Source organism: Tamandua tetradactyla, chromosome 8 (assembly GCF_023851605.1).
Source record: "Tamandua tetradactyla isolate mTamTet1 chromosome 8, mTamTet1.pri, whole genome shotgun sequence".
Lineage (NCBI taxonomy): Eukaryota > Metazoa > Chordata > Mammalia > Pilosa > Myrmecophagidae > Tamandua > Tamandua tetradactyla.
The window spans coordinates 99,181,642-99,207,145 of record NC_135334.1 but is presented as its reverse complement, the minus strand read 5'-3'; the positions used below and the strand labels follow the sequence as shown (position 1 = coordinate 99,207,145).

Below are 25,504 nucleotides of genomic sequence, written 5' to 3'. Positions count from 1 at the left end.
AACCTGCCCCCTGGTGCCACCTCTGTGTAATGTTGCGTGGCAGCCTTCTTTCCTTTGAAGCTGTAAGTAACAGAGCTCTGACTTTTATCAGAGGGTCTTTTTATTTCTGCCATTCAAAAACCTATAATCATGCCTAGTCTCATATAATGATAAAATAATGATAGCGATTTCTTTTATTTTTGCTCTGAGCAGGATCAGTTGCCTCAAAAATTTTACTTTTCTAGCTGCTAAAATTAAATAGCATACAAAGGATTGGCTTAAACAACATGAAGTCATTGGCTCACAGTTTTGAGGTTAGGAGAAAGTCAAAATTTGAGGCATTAGTTGAACAAGGCACTACTTTGTCCAGGGAGACTGGTCTTCTGGTGCTGTGTCCCTGGTCTTGGTTTTTCTAGCACATGACAATGCACAGGGCAGTAATCTGATTAAAACCCAACGGGGTTCAGTGGGGCCGCACCCTGACTGAAGTAGCATCTAAAAGAGATCTTAATTACAATGGGTCTACACCCAATTAGGGCCACATTGGGATCTGATCATATCTTTTGTGGAGGATGCGCTTTAATTAGAATATAACTTTAAACAGTGTGTAATCAATACTGTAAAAAAAGTGCCTTTCACTTCATATGATGCAAACTAAACATTTTTAATTCAAACACTAAATCTTGGTCATCAAATGTCAGCAACAATATTCACAATTGAACTAGTTAACTAGATTTAGTTATAAAACTAAATCTTTTCTCCTAACATTTTGGCATTTCTGTCATGCTTTCAATCTATAGACTATTACAGTGTAATTTATGTGCAAGCAAAATTGTTGTTTTCTGCTTCAATTTCCAGCTAGTACCTGTACTTAACATTCAATTTTCCATCATGAAATATTAAAATTGAACAGAATTTTTACAGTTAACTCATCCTAACACTTCTACCAAATGAAGTTGTGAAAATGTAGCAGAATGTTTGATCTTTGAAAGTCAAAGATCTTTTCACTGTTTGCTGGACTACCCTTGTCTTTGACAGTTTAAAGGCCTTCCTACAAAATACAGCTACTGTGTGTGTGCAAACATATACATCTTCACTAAGTGTTAGTGTTTACTTATTCTCACTTGAAAAAGAGGTAATTTTCATTATTTTTTTAATAGAACTTTGATTTCTAATGGCTCTGTTGTTATCTTTTTCTTGTTAAGGAGATAAAATTAGTGGCTACTGATGTTTTTTCTTTGGTCTAAGTTCTCATAATAAAATGCCACTGAAAAGATCTTTAATTGGGGTGGGCCACTGTGGCTCACTGGCAGAGTTCTCGCCTGTCATGCCAGAGACCCGGGTTCGATTCCCGGTGCCTGCCCATGTTAAAAAAAAAAAAACAAAAAACGATATTTAACTGTATAATTAAAACTTTGTCATTGTGGTAGATTAAATCATGTTTCCCACAAAGACATGGTCATGCTTTAACTCCGTTCCTGTGGCTATGAACTCATTTGTAAATAGGATATATGATTTTTTCAATTAAAAATTTTATTAGAGAATTTGTGGGTTTACAGAACATTCATGTATAAAATATAGGATTCCCATGCACCTCTCCACTACCAACACTTGTACTGGTGGTGAAAATTTACTATTTCAGTGTGTTTCCATTCCACAGCCCAGAAGACACATTACGTCTATTGGGATGATTTGACTGTACCTTCAAACCAAAACTAAGAACAAATGGTCCCAGCTGCTTGTGGGCAGGAATTCTGCACGAAGGTTGCTTAATACATGACTTTTTCCCAGTGGCAGGGCCTCCTCCCCCTGGGGTATAATACTTATATGCTCCAGAAAATTATAATATCTTCAATTAGAGCATCAATTCCTTGATGTAGGTGGTCTCATCTATTTTCAGATGGGGAAACTGAGGCATAGAAAAGTTATTTATTTGATCAAGATTTTATACCTAGTGAAGGCATAAAATCACCTCGGGCATAGGTCAGTACAAATCTAAAACCCGTGTTCTTTCCACTTCTGGTCACTACTGCTTTCTGCATTTAGGGATTATAAATTTATTGTTTTAGATATTGATGGTTCAATTACTTCCACTTCCTTAAACATATGAAGCCCAAATATCTGAACAACAATTTCTGTTTCTATTCAGTCTCTCTGACAGATAAAGATAAACTTTATATGGTGAATAATGAAAAATGTACCTTCAAACTGCAGGTGGACTGTCTGTAGAAATCAGCTTGGTTCAAAGACTGGCTTTGCCTTTTCATTTGCTTTGTGATCATGTCCAAGATTTGGAAGCTCCAAAGCCCTAAGCGTCTTCATTTACATACCTGGTAGATAAGATTAAATGAGGCTACATAGATAGAAATGGTGATAGATGATAAAAAACTATACTTTCCCTCTTCTACTCATTCTTTAACTGTGCACTTTCCACCCCCACACATGCACACACAATTAAATATATGAGTAAACTCATATGTCCAGGAAATGGTTGCAAATTCAGTTCCATTTTGCGACCTTGAAGAAGTCATAAACTGCCAGCATTTTTATTTTGCCATCTTATAATCAGGCCAATAATAGTTGACACCTGCGCACCATGTGGTAAAGACAAATGCAATAATATCCATAAAGCAGGCTGCGTTCAGGAGAAGACAGGAACCACATGCAATAAAAATAACAGCAACAATGGCATGTAAAAGTTTTATTTCCAAGATTTTCACTACAGATATTGGGCACCTGTTCTCCCAGGCATATTGTTCCTTAATGAAAATAGACATCTGCCGATAGTCATTAAAGTCCACTTCAGCAAAAGTGACTGTACTGTAATATACTGTGGCATCTTGTGCATATTAACAAGGAGCCATTTGGAAAATGAACCATGTGGTGATGGTACTGGCAGGAAATGAAAAGCAAAACAAACCACCTCAGCCCATTCTAGGCACATCTTACAGCTGACAGCATTTTTCATTGTGAAGTTTATTGATTTTTCCCCTAAGCAAACACTAAAGACCTTAATTGAAAGGTTGCTAGGATGCGTACATTTGCCTTACAACACGTGTTCCTAATATAAAATATGTTCAGTTTCCTGGTGTTCTAGTCAATCAGACCTACTGTTTTCATGGACGTGGTATTAGAAACCACGGTGCATTTCACACTTGATTTGAGGTTTAGCATTTTCAACAGAAGAATACTCTCAGAATGCAATGCTTTCAAATGAAGTGCTTTATTTTAAACAATGCTTTCAAAAGCATGAAGCACACTGATTAAAGGCAACAGGGTTATATGATATCTCTTTAGTTTTAAAAATGCCTCAGCTTTCATTGTCCTGATGTGACTTTCTATAATGGAAATGACCATGAACATATCAGTTGCTTTTCTCCTAGCTTCACTTTGTGCTCCTCACATGGTCTTCTGAATGCTAACCCCACATAGGAGACAATTTGCAGCACACACTATGTAATCCTACGGAAGCAATGGGAGTGTGTTGGGAGAGAACCTTTGTCTGGGTGTCACTCTCTGGATTGAAAGCACAATTCAAATGACTTTTGAAGTGTATTAGCTGTAAAAGTATTACCTAGTGTGAGGAGAGGTAGTAAAATAGTCTTTTAAAAAAGTCAGTGCCACATAATAATAGTGGTAGAAAAAGAGGATTAAAAGTAGAGAGAAAAGAGGCCACTCTTTCAGGAAGATACTTTGTTCCTTTTATAATAGGCTCTTTTATAAACATATATCCATCAGCCACCAAAATCAAACAGTACCCATTTTCAATGCCTTAGAGCTGCTATTTGCCTTTACTTGTTTGCAGTTGCTGTTGTCCCATTAAGATTTGATATTGAATTCAAATTATATGATATTTCATCTTTAAAGATTTTGTGTGTTTGCTTAGAAAATTAATTAAAGCATATAATGGGGGTGGTGTGATGGTGGCTCAGTGGCAGAATTCTTGCCTGTCATGCCAGAGACCTGGGTTTGATTCCTGGTGCCAGCCCATGCAATATATATATATATATATGTATGTATATATGTATATATACACATACATATAAAGATAGAACAAAAAGGTAATTTTATAAAGTAGAATCCTATTTATGAGGTTTGGCGTGTCTGGAGTTTTAATGGGTAGCTTGCTCTTAGTGAGCTCAGGACAGTAATAAAGTGGAACTCTCCCAAAAGACTCAGCTTCTCTCATGCTCCCTCTTTCATAGGACTGTTAGGTTAATCTTCTAAAGGATATCAGACTCCCAGTTTTTCAAACAACTACATTCAAGGCCTTCTTTAATCTAACCCCCAAAATACTTTAGGACCTTATCTGACTGCGTAAGCTTACCCAACTTGCCAGCCTAAATGATCTACTGACTCTTCCCCACGTTTTTATGCTCTATCCTATTGTTTTCTTGCTGCACATTGTATCCACAATTCTTTATTTTCCCCATGCATCTTCGTGTGACTAAATTTTATCTATAATGCTACTTCTCTTACTTCTGCCCTCTAAGCCATACTTGAGTTTGCTCTGCTTGAAACTCTTTTAGCAATGTATTTGGATCCTTCTTGTAGCATCTCATCACTACATAATCTATGTAGCTACTTCCTGTCTTCCACGAGATCTAATATTTGGTGCCATATATTACATAATTTTGAGGTCAGAAATCAACTGGGGTTTATGCCATCTCTATATATACCTCCCAAAGTGCATTTCACTTACTGGGTACTAGATAATTCTTTTGAGTAAGTAGAAATGGGAATAGCTTTATCCTGATTTCATTCATTTGTATTTTATCAGTACAATTTTATACCTCATTTCATTCACAAGTTTCGTTATTTACTTGGCTGAAAATGACAAAGTTGCAACATGGCTTATAAAGAGGAGGGTAAAGAGAAAGTGTTGTAAAGAAACTAGGGAGTTTTTTTGTGGCTGGATGACTGCTAACACTGAAGGTGGCCTGTTAGTGTTTGGCAGGGAACTTCTTTCCCTGTAATAGCTGCTGGATGAAGTTTGGTTCAGGGGGCAGTTCTTGTTTGGATTGGCAGGAAGCAATAAATACCACTGGACCTAGATTTTCCCAATTATCAATTGGCAGATGGTCTTCCTGAGCCAGAACATTTTGCTCCATCAGTGCAGTAGTATGAATACTCAGTCAGTTCCTCCTCAGGTTTTGAGCAGTGGGAAAAAAAGTCAACACAGATTACAAAGGAAAACTGTGTTTCTAGAATTTAAGAAGAAAGCAGTCTTCAACCATCATCAATTGTCAACTACAAAGTATTATCACCCCAACCCTGTTTGTGAGTGGAGCCCCATCACACCACCTTTTCCAGGTGCTCATCTGACTTCTCCTGACACATTTGTCCCCCTTGCATGAGGATGCCCGTCTCATCTTTGGGCCATATTAATTGTTAGAAAACTCTTCTTTATGATGTCTATATGGTCCTCTGTTGAATTGGTCCAGGAAAGTCTTATTCATTTCCTAACCATTCTTCTGCCTCACTACCCTCCCAATATTCAAATACAGCAAACATGCACCATTAGTCGTCAAAAATTCAGACTGATCGACAACTAGTCTCACATGATGTCTTTATTTATGGGCTTATCACCCTCCTCAGTTAGAACATCTTCTGAGCCTCCATAATTTTATAAAATAAGAAATATCTGAGAATCTTCTTACAGCTGAAAATACTCTGAAAAATCTGTCAATAATTTTCTTAGTATTTTACTGACACTACTAAATTTGGGGAGTAATGAAGACTCTTATTTGAATTGCTTTCAAGTAGTTGAAATTCTCAGAAGCCCAAATCATTTTTTATTCCACTTGCTAATGGAGAAAAAACCACCAATATGCTGTGTCTTTCTCCTTCAGAGAGAGGAGATAGTAAAAGATTTTCTCCTGTGTTTTTAGAGTTCACAAGCTAGGAAATACTTCCCTGAAATATGGGAGTTAATATAACAGAAATCCATTCCTCAGAAAGCCATATGTTTGAATCCTAGTTCTTTGACTTGGCAACTGTGTGCCAACTAGTCGTACCTTTCTCTCACTTTCAAGGTTTGCATCTATTAAGTAAAGATAATGCCCAATTTTAGAGTTGTTGTAAAATTAAATGAGATCATGTATGCAAAATGTCCAGATGAATCCTTTGTCCATAGGAAGTGCTCTAAAATTGTTAACAAGGAGAAGAAAGATATCTACTAATATAATTTCACTATTCAAGTGCAAAAATAAAGTAAGCTTCTTATAACTTATGAAAAATAAGGCCCTGGAAGATGGGTTGTCTTATTTTATACAACTATTTAAAATAAGAATAAAATTAAAACCGCGTTTTTGCTTTTTTTTTTTCCTGTGGGTTTCTTTCTATACCACTAGTTTCCATTGCTGTCTAAATTCATGGTTGCATGTTTTAAACAAATACATTTTTAACAAAGTAAGCATTGAATGTGAACATGAATTCATTATCTTCCCAATAAAAATCTAAGATACCACAATTAAAATTTTATTTAGTGCTTTCAAACTTAGTAGAATAGTAAAATACAGCTGCATATATTGCTAATAACTACTAAAAGCAAAGGCATGTCACTTGAAAGAATTTACATTGCCTCCTTGTATCCCAGCCAGACATGTCAATCTTTGACCAGGGTAGTCATCCTAAGATATGCAGCATATGGTTTATACACACCAGTACATACAGGTTAATATCTGCCTCTACTCCTATGGGGAAGAAATATATATATATATATATATATATATATATATATGTATATAATATATTTATATATTATATACATATGTACACATATGTATGAATTTATACATATAAATAAGTGTTGTAGTTTGCTAGCTGCTAGAATGCAATATACCAGAAACAGAATAGCTTTTAAAAAGGGGAGTTTATTAAATTGCAAGTTTACAGTTTAAAAGCCATGAAAATGTCCAAATTAAAGCAAGGCTATAGAAATGTCCAAATTAAGGCACCTACAAGGGGTTACCTTCACTCAAGAAAGGCAGATGAAGTTCAGGGTTTCTGTCTCAACTGGAAAGGCACATGGCAAACATGGTGACTTCTGCTAGCTTCCTCTCCAGGCTTCTTGTTCCATAAGCTCCCCTGGGGGTGTTTTCTTTTTTCATCTCCAGGGGTCTCTGGCTGTGTGGGCTCTTGCAGTTCTCATGGCTCTCAAGCTTTTTCCAAAATGCTGCCTCTTTTAAAGGATTCCAGTAAATGAATCAAGACTCACCTAGAATGGGTGTAGTTACATCTCCCTCTAATCAAGGGTTAATGCCCACCATTGGGCATGTCACATCTCTGTGGAAATAATCTAGTCAAGTTTCCAACCTACAGTACTAAATAAGGACTAAAAGAAATATCTGCCTCCACAGGATGGATCAGATTTAAAACATGACTTTTCTAGGGTACATCATCTTTTCAAACCGGCACAACAAGTATATATACAGGATGTAAATATATTTGTAAATATATATTTATATATAGGCTGGAAGTCTTTTATCATTATTCCTGTAGGATAGAAATTATTAGTCCATGGTGAGAGGTGGGACGCTGGGAACTAGAATGGTTGGCTCTACATTGCTCATGACAACTGGGAAAGGGCAGCATTTATCAACATGTCTTCATCTTTTGATTTATGTAATCATACGTTTCTCACAAGTTCACCTTATCACAGAGACTGTACAAAGACTTGGGACAAAAAGAGGAGGAAAGCTGCGGCTTTTCCCAAATAGCTCACAGTCTACATATGAACTATGCAAGTAAATTGACAATTGAAGTAAACTGCACTGTTGCAATAAATGCATGGGACTAAGTACTGAATATCTGACTCTTCCTAAGCACGTTAATGTAATGAATGCTGTATTATCTGCTATAAATGAACAACTCCAAAATTTCTGTGGCATAACAATAAAATTTTCTTTTTCAACTCTATCACAGACTTAGTTGGAGCTCACCTAAGGTAGTGACTTCCTGATATAAGGCATTTTCCACCTCTGCTATCACATCTTAAGCTCCTGACCTCTTACACTCACCATGGAAGGGGAAGACACGTTGTCTGTGGAGCATTTTAAAAGGGATTTAATGGCAAACTTGCCAATTCTAATTCCATAATTCCAAAATAACTGCAAGGATAGCTACGGAATGTTGCTTTTCTTCATAATGATGAATAGCAAATAAGCCAGTTTGTACTCTTTGGGAAAACAAAAAACTGAACTTCATCTAAGTCCTGAAGGAAAAACATGAACTCCAAACAGAGGCTGAAATAGGAAGGGTGCTCTGGTCTGAGGATAGGACATATGCAGTGTTACAGGGGCAGGTAAGACAGACCATTAATCTACATTAAAGGTGCACCTTACTTTGATTTAAGTGGACCTCCAAGAACCTTTCTCTAGTTGCTTAAAAATACATCCAACACAGGAACAGAATTTGCAATTTTTAAGTATCCAGAATTCATAATGATTTTAAAAATATAGATTCCATTTTTTCAATAAATAAAGTGAAAAAAATTAAAACCTTATTTTACCTGTGTCACTTCTATAAAGTCAGGGAAATTTTATTTCCAAACATTCTAAATAAAATATTAGTATTTAATTCCAAATGGAGTGAGAGTTAGGCACTTTCAGGAACATGCAAGGATCCAAGCATCCCGACATGACTTTCCAAACCTACCCTCAAGACAGAAAACAGAAGCTGGCAATCTTTTTAGGACTTGCTGTTTTCCCATAATTTCTGTAACTACTAGTTTTCACTGTAAGATCCTAAAATTTATTCAGGATGATCCAGAAAGTCTTGGTTTGTCTTTCCTTTTTTGAAAGGAAGATTAATTTTCTGGACAAGTTTTCACTTAATTAGCTTAGACGTCAGAAGAATCTTTATCTAAAGGCCCAGATGTTCATTTATTTTAGGAAAATTGGGTGAGCATGAGAAATGGGATGTAGAAACTCTGACATTAAGTTCAGGAGAAACTGTATGGCCTGGAGAGATAGGGAGTGTTTCACTCACAGGCATGTTCCCCAAAGTAATTGTTTTATAGAATATGCAAAGAAAAAGGGAGATACTCAAATTATCTGTCCATCCTCCTATCTCGATAACTATGTGGTCGTATGTTAATATATATGTATATAATTATATAAAATGTGTATTTACATTGATTTATCTATGTCTATGTTGAACTATAGAATAAAAATGTGATTTATAAAATGTCTTTAAATGACTAGATGTGGCTATGTATTCTTTTATATTGTCCAACCCCTGAGCTTCTTTTCTGACCCAGTTTAAATGAGATCTTTTCTAGAAAACATTCTTATGCTATAGCTGGGAATATATATTCATCTTTTAAATATTATTTGCCATATTTTTTTAGTTTTGTGCTCTGAGATACATCATTATGTAGATTACTACCTTTATTATATTTAGCTTTGTGATTTAAGGGACATTACTCTGTAGGTCTGATATCCTTGTCTGTAAAGCAGGTACAATAATAAAATATTTAAAGCAAGTTTAACTGTGAAGACTAATTGAGATATACCAATTGTCTGCCTGCTCCCTAAAAACACCACCATGGTAGGGTTTAGATGAAGCCAATCTAAATTTATTAAATTTCTTAGAGTAAAAAAGAACATTGCTTTGATGGAGCCTTATTAATGACACAGAAGGGAAAAGTCAGAAGAAGATATTTATAGGGGTCTGGACTCAGGGTTTTCAAAGTGAGGATCAGATTGGGAATAGACAAAATTCATTTCGTATTTTAGGGTCTGTGGCCACAGAAAGACAACCCTTTTGAAGTAAGCCTTGATGGCTATACTGTTTTTGTAGATGGTCTGTTTGTCCTTATGTGCATTCTATTTAATAAAAATAGATAAGAAAAATGTTTGTCTATACACATGGGTGTGCTGGGATTTCCTAAAGTAAGCAGTAAATTTATTTATTGGTTTACAGCTCTATCTTTTGGGCAAGAATTTCCTGGAAAGAAGTGGTTGACACAAGTGGTCTCAGTTCTCAATTATAATAGTTAAGATGAGTACAGTTAGTTTCAATTTTTTCCTACTTATAAGTAGATATAAGAACAAAGAGAACATTGCTTCAGCACTCCATGCCTCAAGTCACTTGACAATTGCCACTTTGTGTTAATGGTGAGCATCTTATTTTTGCTGTGAGGTCCTTGGGGGCCGGAACTCTAATTCATTAGTTTATTGCTCATTGCAGCCACCTTGTTGGTGTTGTATGGAATAGGTACCAATTTACTATTTAATGAGTAAATTAACTTGTAAATGAAAAAAAAATTTGAAAATTAAATATGGTCCAGGCACTGTAATGGATACAAGAGAAATAATGGCCAACACTATTAGTCCTTATTTTCCCTGTATTTAGAGCTTACAGGCAAACGTAAATACATGTATTATTGGCATTGTGAAATGAAATAGAAATAAAAGAGGAAAACCAACAATAACAACAGCATATACTTTGTTACCTCTTCTATTAATACTCATTTGTTTTTCTCACATAGAATATAACCTATTTCCTTCAATTGGGTTCCCTGAGAAGTAGACCCTGAGACAAGAAGTTGAGTGCAAGTACTTTATCTGGGAGGTAGAGCATTTACCATTAGAGAAATAGAGAAGGTGTGATGGAAGAGAAGGCATAATAAAAGGGCCCATTATTACAGCACCTACCACAGTGGCGATCAGAGATTAATCACATAGGAAAATGCTGAGAAATAACAAAGAATTCACCCCTTCGACCTATTTTATCAGAGGTCAAGGGAGTTGGAGGCTTTATGAACCAATTCCCATCAGTCATTGAGGTTATCTACCAAGAATGCTAATTCTGACATTTCCCCCATGTGGGCTGTGGGGCCTTTCTCCACTTCAGAGAAAGCCCCCAGGAGAAGAGCTGGGCAGATACTGACAGAGGTTAGAGTCAGTTTGCCCTGAACTGGGTGGTTGGAATACTGACAGCAAGGGAAGGTAATGGAAAACGAAAACAGTGCTGGCAGAGAGTATAAGGAGGCAGTATAAAGCAGATGAGAAGATGGCCTCTGGCATCCCTTGCCCAGGTTCACATGTTAGCTCTGCCTCTTCTGTAGCCTGCAGAACTCAGCATCTCTTCCATTCCCTTTAAATAATAAATGTAAGCAGTCTATAAATGTGCAATTTGCACATTATTTTTTCCAAATTACAACAGAGACTTCCACCTATTTGGTTTTCCTTTTAAAAATTCCATGCACTGTCCTGAAGGTACCTCTTCCTTTCACCGCCTCTGTGATTTCATGGAAGCCTTCCCCATATTGAAAGTGTACTGTTGCCGATGCTGAAATGGGTTGTCTTTAAGGAAGTTGTCATTTGGGAGTACTTTGATTTGGATTTATTCACGGAAATTTCATCTGAATCAAACTCATGAGATCAAGACCTGACAAAAGAGGGATACATTTATTATTAAACATTTTGATTGCTGATCATTCAAAAGTCCAAATTGTATTTGACATTAATACAAAGCACACATGACAACTCTGCTCCTTAATTTTTCCCCATAAATTCTGACTAGTCATAGCGACATTGAAGTGATATCCCATGTAATAGGAAACAAATTTGGAATGAGCACGTGTAAGATGAATTTTAGATGTTCATGAGGTAGACAGTAATCAGTACCATTCCACAGCAGGATCACAATGGGTTTTCTCTGTATTCTCTATATTCAAATACCTTCTCTAATTCTCACAAGAAATTAATTTAAACTAAATGGATCAATGTATCTGGAAAGATTCATTTTTACTAGAACATCTTTGAGGTTATATCATGTTTTAATTTCTAAATCATCACAAGTAAAAATCTTAGAATTTTATAATCTTTATGCAATTGAATGTGTGTTTATCCTTGGAGCAAGATTCCAGATAGCCAAACTTCCCATAGTCCACAAATGTGTTTTAAGAATTAGGGCATGAGGTGCCCGGGGCAGGGCCAAGTCACGTCAGTTGGTGGCCTCTGCACCGCTGAGCCACAGGAAGTTGGCGGACAGAAAGGGAGACGCCACTGGGAGCCCGGGCCGGGGGCCTGGCTGAGGCTTCGGTGGCAGCCGGATTTGGTGATAGAACCGAGACTGTGTCCATGGCTTGGGGTCATCGTGCCGCAACTCCTGCACCTGGATCCCTAAGACTGCGACCCTGTCTGTGGCAGCTGGAGACTGAGTGGAAGGAGCTGGATGTTTTGGAGGTCTCATCATTAAACTACTGCTGGAGCATCTGCCAGAAGTTGTGTTGAATTACTGCCTCCGGTGTCTGAAAGTGAGCTGCCTTTGGAGGTCTGGGTAGCAGTCCTTCAGTCTCTGCAGGAGTTCCACCATGCGTTATTGGAATTTGGGAGTAATAACCTACAACTATTAGTTCATGTTACCAAGGAAGGGGCATGAAAAAAACCGTTCTTAACATTATCTCTCAACAGCCAATAGAAACAAAAAAAATCAATAAATTGATTTATTTATTGATGCACAAGAAGGACCTTCTTTTCTGCATATGCGAATAAAACATTTGTTGAAATCCAACTGCATCCCTTAGGCCGCTTTATCAAAACTATATAATCAGAAGAAATTTCAGATTTCATCTGTTCCGCAAACCTATATCACACACTTATGTTCCATGCTCCTTAACAGAGATGCTATTAAGGAGACTGCAAAGATCAACTGTGACGAAGTACTAGACATCATATGTAATCTATAATCTGAGGGCCAGGAGAAAAGTCTTCGTTCTTTGTACTATTTACCTTATGCAGCAGCTTCAAACTACAAGTGTATTTTGTTCTTGGGAACTGACTCTCTTTTGGAGTAAACTGCAAAGAAGAATCAACCCCTCTTAACACACTTTTTTGGAGCACTGTTATCAGTTTGGCTTCATAGCCAAAACACAGCAGCATTTATTTTGCCTGATTAGAATTATACAAACTGAAGCATAAGATACTGTTCTTGGAGTGTCTATTTTACTATGTGTCAGAGTTTTTTTAACTTAACTCAAGTGAGGATGAGAAAATGAAAGCACCAGTTTGTAAAACAATTGCTTGTCTTTTACCAGAAGATTAGAAGTTATATGCATTTGTATTCTTACAGAATTCTTAATCGAACCTGCTTTGGATGGATTTAATAATAAGAACTATATTTGCAGCCAGATTAAAAATTTGATGAAGTAAATGCGCCAGTTCCAAATTCTCTCTGATGTGAGCTCTTATTAGCTTTAAAAGCCCATTGGCCTTTTGATCCTGAATTTGGGGAAGTGGAAAACATTAAAACGGTGCTATCACCAACTAACAGGACAAAAAGCCTCAGATTATAATGATGATCTAAGTGATGATGAAATATCTATTAACGATATTTGGAGTTATTTCTCAATGACTATGAGGCGGGTAAAGAAGAGAAACAATATAAAAGAGATTTGACTGATGAGCAAAAGGATAAAAGAGAGAGCGAAAAAAATGGATCTTCTGAAAGATACCACAAGGTGGCTTCAGTATAATTTTTTTCTGTTTGTTATATAAATGGGAATGTATAGAGGCCAAGATTCTTCATCATTCTAAAATTCATAAGGAGTATGGAATTTACACCTGTCCAGTTTTTATTACAAAATTCAAGAGAAAAGAAATTTTTGTTCCACATGTGATGAAACATGTTAAAATGCCACCAAGAAGAAAGGACCCCTCTATAAAGAAATTACTGTTGAAAGGCTCTCAAAAGGATATTTGTTCCCACAGCAAAGTCAGTCACTGAATGAACAAGTCAAAGGGGAGTCTCAAGAAAATGTCACATTTAGCAAATTAGATGATTGCCACTTGCAAAACAGATTTGTATCCATGCCCTAGCATAGACTGTTCCTGTGTGTTTAAACAATTTAATGGTTAAGGGTGCACTTACAGCTGAACACCAAAATAATGATGAAAATGCCAAGCAGTACTTGAATATGAAAAAATAAAAGAGAGAAGCATGACTTCCGGAGAAGATGGCGGCTTAGTAAGACGCGCAGATCTTAGTTTCTTCTCCAGGACAGCTACTAGGGAAGTAGAAACGATACAGAACAGCTCCCAAAGCCACAACAGAGATAAAAAAGAGAGCGTACCCCATCCTGGAACGGCTAGCTGGCTGAGAGAAGCCGCTCGGGTGAGATCGGCGAGGGGTGCAGGCTTCACCGGGCGAGGCGGCAAGCGGCCGGAGTCACTCCCTTCCCCCTTCCTGGGCTGGCTGGGAGAATTGGAGAGGCGTTCCCCTCAAACCGCAGCGGCTGGCGCCCATACCATGTGCGGCCCCCCGGACCAACTGAGAGAATTGGATCGGAAATCCCCAGGCCGCGGAGAACGGTGATGGGTGGGGGAGGCCCCTTCCAAACCCGTGACTCCCTGGGAACGTGCACTCTCCTTGGCGGGCCGCTGCTGCTGGCGCCCTCCCGCCACGCTTGTCACCCCGGGCTGACTAGGAAATTCGGACGGGCGTTTCCCGGGCTGCGGCAGCCAGCGACCCTACCCGCGTTGGGACCCGGGCTGGCTCTCACTCTTCCAAGCTGCTTCGGCTCGCGAACCTCCTGGACGGCGAGACTTTTCCAAAGTTAAAGGACCCACAGCACCTTTTACTGGTGGGACCCACAGACAAACGTGTGCCACGAGCGCCACCTACTGGGCAGGATAAGAAAAACAGAACCCAGAGATTTCACAGAAAAATCTTCCAAACTTTTGGATCCAATACCCAGGGAAATCTGTCTAAATGCGCAGACGCCAACAGAAGATAACAGATCACGCTCAAATAATTGAAAATATGGCCCAGTCAAAGGAACAAACCAATGGTTCAAATGAGATACAGGAGCTGAGACAACTAATGCTGAATATACGAACTGAAATGGAAAACCTCTTCAAAAACGAAATCGATAAATTGAGGGAGGACATAAAGAAGACATGGGCTGAACATAAAGAAGAAATAGAAAAACTGAAACAACAAATCACAGAACTTATGGAAGTGAAGGACAAAGTAGAAAAGATAGAAAAAACAATGGATACCTACAACGATAGATTCAAAGAGACAGAAGATAGAATTAGTGATTTGGAGGATGGAACATCTGAACTCCAAAAAGAAATAGAAACTATAGGGAAAAGAATGGAAAAATTTGAACAGGGTATCAGGGAACTCAAGGACAATATGAAGCCACAAATATATGTGTTGTGGGTGTCCCAGAAGGAGAAGAGAAGGGAAAAGGAGGAGAAAAACTAATGGAAGAAATTTTCACTGAAAATTTCCCAACTCTTATGAAAGACCTAAAATTACAGATCCAAGAAGTGCAGCACACCCCAAAGAGATTAGACCCAAATAGGTGTTCTCCAAGACACTTACTAGTTAGAATGTCAGAGGTCAAAGAGAAAGAGAGGATCTTGAAAGCAGCAAGAGAAAAACAATCCATCACATACAAGGGAAACCCAATAAGACTATGTGTAGATTTCTCAGCAGAAACCATGGAGGCTAGAAGACAGTGGGATGATATATTTAAATTACTAAAAGAGAAAAACTGCCAACCAAGACTCTTATATCCAGCAAAATTGTCCTTCAAAAATGAGGGAGAAATTAAAACATTCTCAGACAAAAAGTCACTGAGAGAATTTCTGACCAAGAGACCAGCTCTGCAAGACATACTAAAGGGAGCACTAGAGTCAGAACCAAAAAGACAGAAGAGAGAGGTATGGAGAAGAGTGTAGAAAGAAGGAAAGTCAGATATGATATATATAATACAAAAGGCAAAATGGTAGAGGAAAATATTATCCAAACAGTAATAACACTAAATTTTAATGGACTGAATTCCCCAATCAAAAGACATAGAATGGCAGAATGGATTAAAAAACAGGATCCTTCTATATGCTGTCTACAGGAAATACATCTTAGACCCAAAGATAAACATAGATTGAAAGTGAAAGGTTGGGAAAAGATATTTCATGCAAATAACAACCAGAAAATAGCAGGAGTGGCTATACTAATATCCAACAAATTAGACTTCAAATGTAAAACAGTTAAAAGAGACAAAGAAGGACACTATATACTAATAAAAGGAACAATTAAACAAGAAGACATAACAATCATAAATATTTATGCACCGAACCAGAATGCCCCAAAATATGTGAGGAATACACTGCAAACGCTGAAAAGGGAAATAGACACATCTACCATAATAGTTGGAGACTTCAATTCCCCACTCTCATCAATGGACAGAACATCTAGACAGAGGATCAATAAAGAAATAGAGAATCTGAGTATTACTATAAAGGAGCTAGACTTAACAGACATTTATAGGACATTAAATCCCACAACAGCAGGATACACCTTTTTCTCAAGTGCTCATGGATCATTCTCAAAGATAGCCCATATGCTGGGTCACAAAGCAAGTCTTAACAAATTTAAAAAGATTGAAATCATACACAACACTTTCTCGGATCATAAAGGAATGAAGTTGGAAATCAATAATAGGCGGAATGCCAGAAAATTCATAAATACGTGGAGGCTCAACAACACACTCTTAAACAACGAGTGGGTCAAAGAAGAAATTGCAAGAGAAATTAGTAAATACCTCGAGGCAAATGAAAATGAAAACACAACATATCAAAACTTACGGGATGCAGCAAAGGCAGTGCTAAGAGGGAAATTTATTGCCCTAAATGCCTATATCAGAAAAGAAGAAAAGGCAAAAATGCAGGAAATAACTGTTCACTTGGAAGAACTGGAGAAAGAACAGCAAACTAATCCCAAAGCAAGCAAAAGGAAAGAAATAACAAAGATCAGATCAGAAATAAATGAAATTGAAAATATGAAAACAGTAGAGAAAATCAATAAGACCAGAAGTTGGTTCTATGAGAAAATCAATAAGATTGATTGGCCCTTAGCAAGATTGACAAAAAGAAGAAGAGAGAGGATGCAAATAAATAAGATCAGAAATGGAAGAGGAGACATAACTACTGACCTCACAGAAATAAAGGAGGTAATAACAGGATACTATGAACAACTTTACACTAATAAATACAACAATTTAGATGAAATGGACGGGTTCCTGGAAAGACATGAACAACCAACTTTGACTCAAGAAGACATAGATGACCTCAACAAACCAATCACAAGTAAAGAAATTGAATTAGTCATTCAAAATCTTCCTAAAAAGAAAAGTCCAGGACGAGATGGCTTCACATGTGAATTCTACCAAACGTGCCAGAAAGAATTAGTACCAATTCTCCTCAAACTCTTCAAAAAAATCGAAGTGGAGGGAAAATACCTAATTCATTCTATGAAGTCAACATCACCCTCATACCAAAACCAGGCAAAGATATTACATAAAAAGAAAACTACAGACCAATCTCTCTAATGAATATAGATGCAAAAATCCTCAATAAAATTCTAGCTAATCGTATCCAACAACACATTAAAAGAATTATACATCATGACCAAGTAGGATTCATCCCAGGTATGCAAGGATGGTTCAACATAAGAAAATCAATTATTGTAATACACCATATCAACAAATCAAAGCAGAAAAATCACATGATCATCTCAATTGATGCAGAGAAGGCACTTGACAAGATTCAACATCCTTTCCTGTTGAAAACACTTCAAAAGATAGGAATACAAGGGAACTTCCTTAAAATGATAGAGGGAATATATGAAAAACCCACAGCTAATATCATCCTCAATGGGGAAAAATTGAAAACTTTCCCCCTAAGATCAGGAACAAGACAAGGATGTCCACTATCACCACTATTATTTAACATTGTGTTGGAGGTTCTAGCCAGAGCAATTAGACAAGAAAAAGAAATACAAGGCATCAAAATTGGAAAGGAAGAAGTAAAACTATCACTGTTTGCAGACGATATGATACTATACGTAGAAAACCCTGAAAAATCTACAGCAAAACTACTAGAGCTAATAAACAAGTACAGGAAGTAGCAGGTTACAAGATCAACATTCAAAAATCTGTAGCATTTCTATACACTAGTAATGAACAAGCTGAGGGGGAAATCAAGAAACGAATCCCATTTACAATTGCAACTAAAAGAATAAAATACCTAGGAATAAATTTAACTAAAGAGACAAAAAACCTATATAAAGAAAACTACAAAAAACTGTTAAAAGAAATCACAGAAGACCTAAATAGATGGAAGGGCATACCGTGTTCATGGATTGGAAGACTAAATATAGTTAAGATGTCAATCCTACCTAAATTGATTTACAGATTCAATGCAATACCAATCAAAATCCCAACAACATATTTTTCAGAAATAGAAAAACCAATAAGCAAATTTATCTGGAAGGGCAGGGTGCCCCGAATTGCTAAAAACATCTTGAGGAAAAAAAACGAAGCTGGAGGTCTCGCGCTGCCCAACTTTAAGGCATATTATGAAGCCACAGTGGTCAAAACAGCATGGTATTGGCATAAAGATAGATATATCGACCAATGGAATCGAATAGAGTGCTCAGATATAAACCCTCTCATCTATGGACATTTGATCTTTGATCAGGCAGTCAAGCCAACTCACCTGGGACAGAACCGTCTCTTCAATAAATGGTGCCTAGAGAACTGGATATCCATATGCAAAAGAATGAAAGAAGACCCATCTCTCACACCCTATACAAAAGTTAACTCAAAATGGATCAAAGATCTAAACATTAAGTCTAAGACCATAAAACAGTTAGAGGAAAATGTAGGGAGATTCTTGTGGATCTTACAACTGGAGGCGGTTTTATTGACCTTAAACCTAAAGCAAGAACACTGAAGAAGGAAATAAATAAATGGGAGCTCCTCAAAATTAAACACTTTTGTGCATCAAAGAACTTCATCAAGAAAGTAGAAAGACAGCCTACACAATGGGAGACAATATTTGGAAATGATATATCAGATAAAGGTCTAGTATCCATAATTTATAAAGAGATTGTTCATCTCAACAACAAAAAGACAGCCAACCCAATTACAAAATGGGAAAAAGACTTGAACAGACACCTACTAGAAGAGGAAATACGGATGGCCAAGAGGCACATGAAGAGATGCTCAATGTCCCTGCCCATTAGAGAAATGCAAATCAAAACCACAATGAGATATCATCTCACACCCACCAGAATGGCCATTATCAACAAAACAGAAAATGACAAGTGCTGGAGAGGATGCGGAGAAAGAGGCACACTTATCCACTGTTGGTGGGAATGTCCAATGGTGCAACCACTGTGGAAGGCAGTTTGGCGGTTCCTCAAAAAGCTGAATATAGAATTGCCATATGACCCAGCAATACCATTGCTGGGAATCTACTCAAAGGACTTAAGGGCAAAGACACAAATGGACATTTGCACACCAATGTTTATAGCAGCGTTATTTACAATTGCAAAGAGATGGAAACAGCTAAAATCTCCATCAACAGAAGAGTGGCTAAACAAACTGTGGTATATACATACGATGGAATACTATGCAGTTTTAAGACAGGATAAACTTATGAAGCATGTAATAACATGGATGGACCTAGAGAACATTATGCTGAGTGAGTCTAGCCAAAAACTAAAGGACAAATACTGTATGGTCCCACTGATGTGAACAGACATTCAAGAATAAATTTGGAATATGTCATTGGTAACAGAGTCCAGCAGGAGGTAGAAATAGGGTAAGATAATGGGCAATTGGAGTTGAAGGGATACAGATGGTGTAACAGGACTAGATACAAAAACTCAAAAATGGACAGCACAATAATACCTAAATGTAAAGTAATCATGTTAAAACACTGAATGAAGCTGCATCTGAGCTATAGGTTTTTGTTTTGTTTTGTTTTATTTTGTTTTGATTTTACTATTATTACTTTTACTTTTTTCTCTATATTAACATTCTATATCTTTTTCGGTTATGTTGCTAGTTCTTCTAAACCGATGCAAATGTACTAAGAAATGATAATCATGCATCTACGTGATGATGTTAAGAATTACTGATTGCATATGTAGAATGGTATGATTTCTAAATGTTGGGTTAATTTCTTTTTTTCCGTTAATTAAAAAAAAAAAAAAGAGAAGGGGTAATTGGAGTTGAAGGGATACAGACTGTACAACGGGACTGGATATAAAAACTCAGAAATGGACAGCACAATACTACCTAATTGTAATGCAATTATGTTAAGACACTGAATGAAGCTGCAAGTGAGGTATAGGTTTTTTTTTTGTTTTTTTTTTTCTTTTTCTTTCTATTATTGTTTTAATTCTTATTCTGTTGTCTTTTTATTTCTTTTTCTAAATCGATGCAAATGTACTAAGAAATGATGAATATGCAACTATGTGATGATATTAAGAATTACTGATTGTACATGTAGAATGGAATGATCTCTAATTGTTTTGTTAATTCTGTTTTTAATTAATAAAAAAAATTCAATTTCCAAAAAAAAAAAAAATGAGAGAAGCATATTTATTGTCAATGACATCTCATGTCTGCTTTTCACCTGTGAGAGCATGCATAAGTGCATTGTGGTCCTCAGTCTTACATGTGTATTTCTATAGATTGCTATGCTAAGTTTGGATTAGTCAATGAACTACTTAATCAAAAACATAAGCATGATGACCTGCATTTTAAATGTGAATTAAATGGCTGTAATATTGTTTTCAGTGACTTGGAACAGCTTTACCACCATGAAGCACAACACTTTAATGATGCATCTTACACATGCAACTTTCTTGGCTGTAAAAGTTCTATTATTCCAAAATTGAATATCAGAATCACCTCTAATGCATAATGTTGAAAGTTCAAATGGAAACGTGAAGAAGCCAGTGAAAGTTAAGTCTGCAGTAGGTGAAAAGCAAGACTATATCAATCAGCTTACTTGACCAAACAGATAAATCACATTTACCCAAGGATCTCTTTTTTCTGTGCAGAATCAGCCACCTCTCGAATCGATTCAGAAACTGCATAAAATCTGAAAGAAAACCCTGACAGTAATTCTAGTGATCAGTTAAGTCAAAGTTCTTCACCTTCAATGAATGAAGAGTTCATTGACCAACTGGATCACTCTGAAGCCATGCACGATATATTATTATCCCATGAGAAAGTCTTTGTGCCCTCCAGTTTAAAAGAAAAATGTTCCAATAAGGCAGTTTGTTTTGATGGGAATAGGTTTACATGTGGTTTCAAAAGCTATGGTTCTATGCATAAAAGCACAAGAAGGATGCAAAAGCAACTACAAAAGTTTCATCCATACCATCTCAAGGGTTTTTGTAGGGGTGCCCTTCACGTGGTGCTAAGTCTCTTCAGTCGGTTTCATATATCTCAGACCTTACTTTTCAGAATGAAGATGAAAATATGCCAAGTGAATACCTTGCACAGTTGGTGGCTAAGCCTTTTTTCTATGAGCTTCAAGGATACAAATATGAATTGTAACCAGAGAAGCATTGTGAATGCATTATCTTAAAAAGCATAATTATTCAAGAGAAAAAGTCCTTCTATTAACCATGTTTCAACATTGATAGTCCCCATTCCACTGTCATATTTGTCAAAGGTCAATTACAGGAAAAACACATTTTAGGTTTCATTATAAAAATAAACATCAAACTGGCAGTGACAGAGTAGCTTACAAACTATTGGACAATGGAAAATGTGATCACGAAAGCAGAAGACAGATTGAAAGGTGGCTGTTCTGTAGAACTTGGAGATGATCCCAACAGTACTCTGAGAAGCCACACTGTCATTCTAAAAAGGATGAATGCATTCAGAAACAGATTAAGAATCATCCTGTGAAGAAACAAAAAGCAAAAGATCTAATATTTCATCACCAATAGGTAGCCACAGAGAATAATGAGAAGGGAAAGAGAAGAGAGGTAGCAGGAAAACTGTTGCTAATGGAAATCTATGCTATATTTTGAATAAATATCACAATTGTATCTATAAAACTTTCAATTACTCATTCACCAATCTAAATGTTTTGATCACCATTATAGAACTGTCCATCAGTGCAACACAGAATACTTATGTTTAGAGAAAGCAAGAACCAGATGTAAAAAGATATTAGTTTGCAAATATAAGGAATGTAATGCTTCCTATGTTCCAAAGCTTTTGCTCAGCAATGTCATGATTCTCACAACCAAGACCATATTGAAGAGCCTAAAGTGCTTTCTGAAGCTGAATCTGCATCAAGAGTTTCCTGTACCCAGCCTCAGTTTCTTACTGCTTTTTATTCCTTTTTAATGCATTCAACAAATTGAAGCACCAGTTAACAGAGCAGCATAATATTGAAGGAAAAATACCTTCAGATTATGAAATTCATTATGATCTTAATGGCTTTGGCCATATTTTCACCCATTACAGTAATTACTCTCAACATGTATATTACCAACACAAGGACTGTTGTGATCATCTGTTTAGAAGACAGAAAGTAGCAAATGATATATTACTAAGGATTGAAAAGGTGTGTCAAACAACTAACACACAAGAGCACAAACATTGGAGCACAAACATCGGAGCACAAGGAGGTCATTTAGTGCTAAGGCCTACAAATATGACTAAATCAAAGAAATGAAAGCTCCAATTAGTTTTATAACAAGAGCTGAAGCCTTCCATATGTGCATGGAACAGTCTGAGTACACACAGTACCCCTGCACGGTTCAAGGATGTTTATCTGTGGTGAATTTGGAAAGCAGCATTACAAATATACCTATCAGAGTAGTGCCTGTTAAGAGCAACAGATGGAAAACCTTGTTGTTTGTGTTAAGTATGGTACCAGAATTACAGAGGAGCCATTCGCTGAAGTGGAACCCTGTATAAAGTAAGAAGAAAACAGAAGCTGTGAGTCAGAGCACACAAAACATGGCCATTCTCTGGGCAAGAGTAGCCCACCTATGCAGAACACTGATTCCCCTCATCCCATGAAAGGGATGGAAGTCAGAAAGAGTGTACAGAAAACAACCCAGTATTTGATGCAGATACCCTGTTCTACTGTAACCACAGTTCAGAAACCACTTATTTGAAAACAACATAATATAGTTCAGCCTCTTTCTTGTAAAATAGAGAATTCCATACCTAATCCTGGTGGGACTGAAAATGGGACTTATATCACAAGATTCCAGCCACATTTACCAAGGATCAAGACTTGGAAATTGAGCAACATAGTTCAGGGCAGGAAAACATTGTAAAAAGAAATTCAATCCGTGTCTCCAAAGAAAATTTTAGGAAGCATTCACAGCCCAGGTCTTTTGATTTGTAGACTTACAAACCTATGGGATTTGAATCTTCATTTCTGAAATTCATTTAAGTAAGTGAAGAGAAAGATGATTTTGATGATTTGGGAGCCTTCAAAGCACATAATATTAAGTAACTTCACAGCCCAGGTAGTGTTATGGCAAATAAAAAGGTGAATGACAATGCTTTAGTTTGCTAGCTGCTGAAATGCAATACACCAGAGATGGATTGGCTTTTAATAAAAGAGGATTTATTCTGTTAGTTCTTCAGAGGAAAGGCAGCTAACTTTCAACTGAGGTTCTTTCTTATGTGGGAAGGCACAGGGTGATCTCTGCTGGCCTTCTCTCCAGGCCTCTGGGTTCCAACAACTTTCTCTGGGGTGATTTCTTTCTGCATCTTTGAAGGCCTGGGCTGAGCTGTAGGTGCTGAGATGAGGTATGCTGAGCTGCTTGGGCTGTGCTACATTGCGCTCTCTCATTTAAGCACCAGCCAATTAAATCAAGCACCATTCATTGCAGCAGGCACCCTTCCTAGCCGAGTGCAGATGTAATCAGCAACAGATGAGGTTCACATGCCATTAGCTAATGTCCACAGCAATAGAACTAGGCACCTTCGCCTAGCTAAGTTGACACCTGGATCTAACTACCACATGACCCTGAAGTTGACATACCTCATCCTTCTAGTAACTTTGTAATTCGTGAGTACCTGACTACAATCCTATCCTTAGTAGTGGCTGAGACAACAAAAGTTTCTTTCTTGGACAGCCAGAGGGGCATATTGGACAAAGTATTGGCAAACTTTGGAAAACCTGCCTTAAAACAACTTCATTATCTTTGGCCTGTAGTTGTCCTTGAAAGATCTAAGTTTTCCACTCAATTTTAGACTTGTTTCCAACAAAAAAAAAGACTGAAAAGCTTTGTGTAGAAGTTCCTAAATAGCAATTTTGTTTTAAAAACAGACTGACCCCAACACTGCAACAAAGGGACAATTGCCAAGTTGAGAAAAGGCTGAGAACCAGTCACACCATTGTTTAGGGAAAATAGACTATGTATTTACATGAATGTATAGTATCTATGCCAGCAGTATTAGCTGAGTCCATTAGCTCTCCAGTTGATTTGTTGACTGGATTTTTTGGTTTATACATCAAAATATCTGGTTCTTTCTTTTTCAAATTAAGTGTGTATGATTGTATACGGAACAAATACTAAGGTTCCAGGATGTGGAGCTAAGGAAAGGGATATGGAGTTCTTACTTGACTTGAATGTGCACCTCATAGTGCTTTTTGTACTATATTGTACATTATAGCATCTTATATTTTTTGAGGTGAGTTTCAATAAATTACAACTCTTCACCATCACAACCTCCCACCCAAAATTAGGGTATGTACTAGATTTATTTAGTCAATTGAGTGGCTTTTCCTTTTTTTTTTTTTTTGGTTATTTGGCTGAAATTTGTAACTTGCATTACAAAAATAGCAAACTATTTTATTTACCCACCATTTCCTCAGGGTTTATTTATTAATTTATTTATTCTAAGCTAGAGACTCAATTGTTTAGGATGCAAAATAGCAAACCATAACCTTGATTTCTAACATCCCTTCTCACCCACCAACTCCCATACTCTGGATTCACAGTGTTAACTGTCAATTTAGCTTATGATAGGCAATGTCCCACAATGTGGAAATAGATCATTGGAAACTGAAAAATAATATCTACAAACATAATGTTTCTATTAAAATGGATTATTTCTGTGAGGCTAGATATGTTTGAGACTTCAGCAATTATGTGCATTGGCTGCACCTTTTTGTTTGTTTATTCATTTGCTTCAAAACCACAACAAGGGTGGGCTACGGTGGCTCAGCAGGCAAGAATGCAAGAATGCTTGCCTGCCATGCCAGAGGACCCGGGTTTGATTCCTGGTGCCTGCCCATGTGAAAAAAAAAAAACAAAAAACACCACAACAAAACATCATTTGCTTTTAGTAGCAGTTATGAACACAGAAATTAGACAGAATTAATGTATTTAAACATGGATAGTCTTGCTGTTGAGCAGTGTGATGCCTTGGGGTTTTTAGTCAGAGCAAATAAATCTCAATGGAGAATGTTCAGCTTTCACAGACACAGGCAGAGAGCACACTGTGTGTGTGTGAGAGAGAAAGACAGCCAGCAGACAGATGGAGAGATGTCTGAAAACACTACTGCAGTAATCTAGTATCTTTGTTTTACTGTGTGTGTCCGTGAAACTTAATTTCACCTCTTATAATAATCAAAATAATGGAAATTATAAAATTAAACCACAACAAGATTGCTTTCAGTTGATACAATTATCTTCCTGATAGTAGCAATTGTCAAAT

The 25,504-nt window shown here is 37.0% G+C and overlaps 2 pseudogenes; both read left to right on the top strand.

Moving 5' to 3' along the window:
- The window catches only part of LOC143645257 (zinc finger protein Rlf pseudogene), a 76,415-nt pseudogene extending 55,239 nt beyond the window's left edge, over positions 1–21,176 (top strand).
- A 26-nt stretch (positions 21,177–21,202) lies between these two features.
- Positions 21,203–24,090, top strand: LOC143645256 (zinc finger protein Rlf pseudogene; annotated as a pseudogene).
- The last annotated feature ends 1,414 nt before the right edge of the window (positions 24,091–25,504 follow it).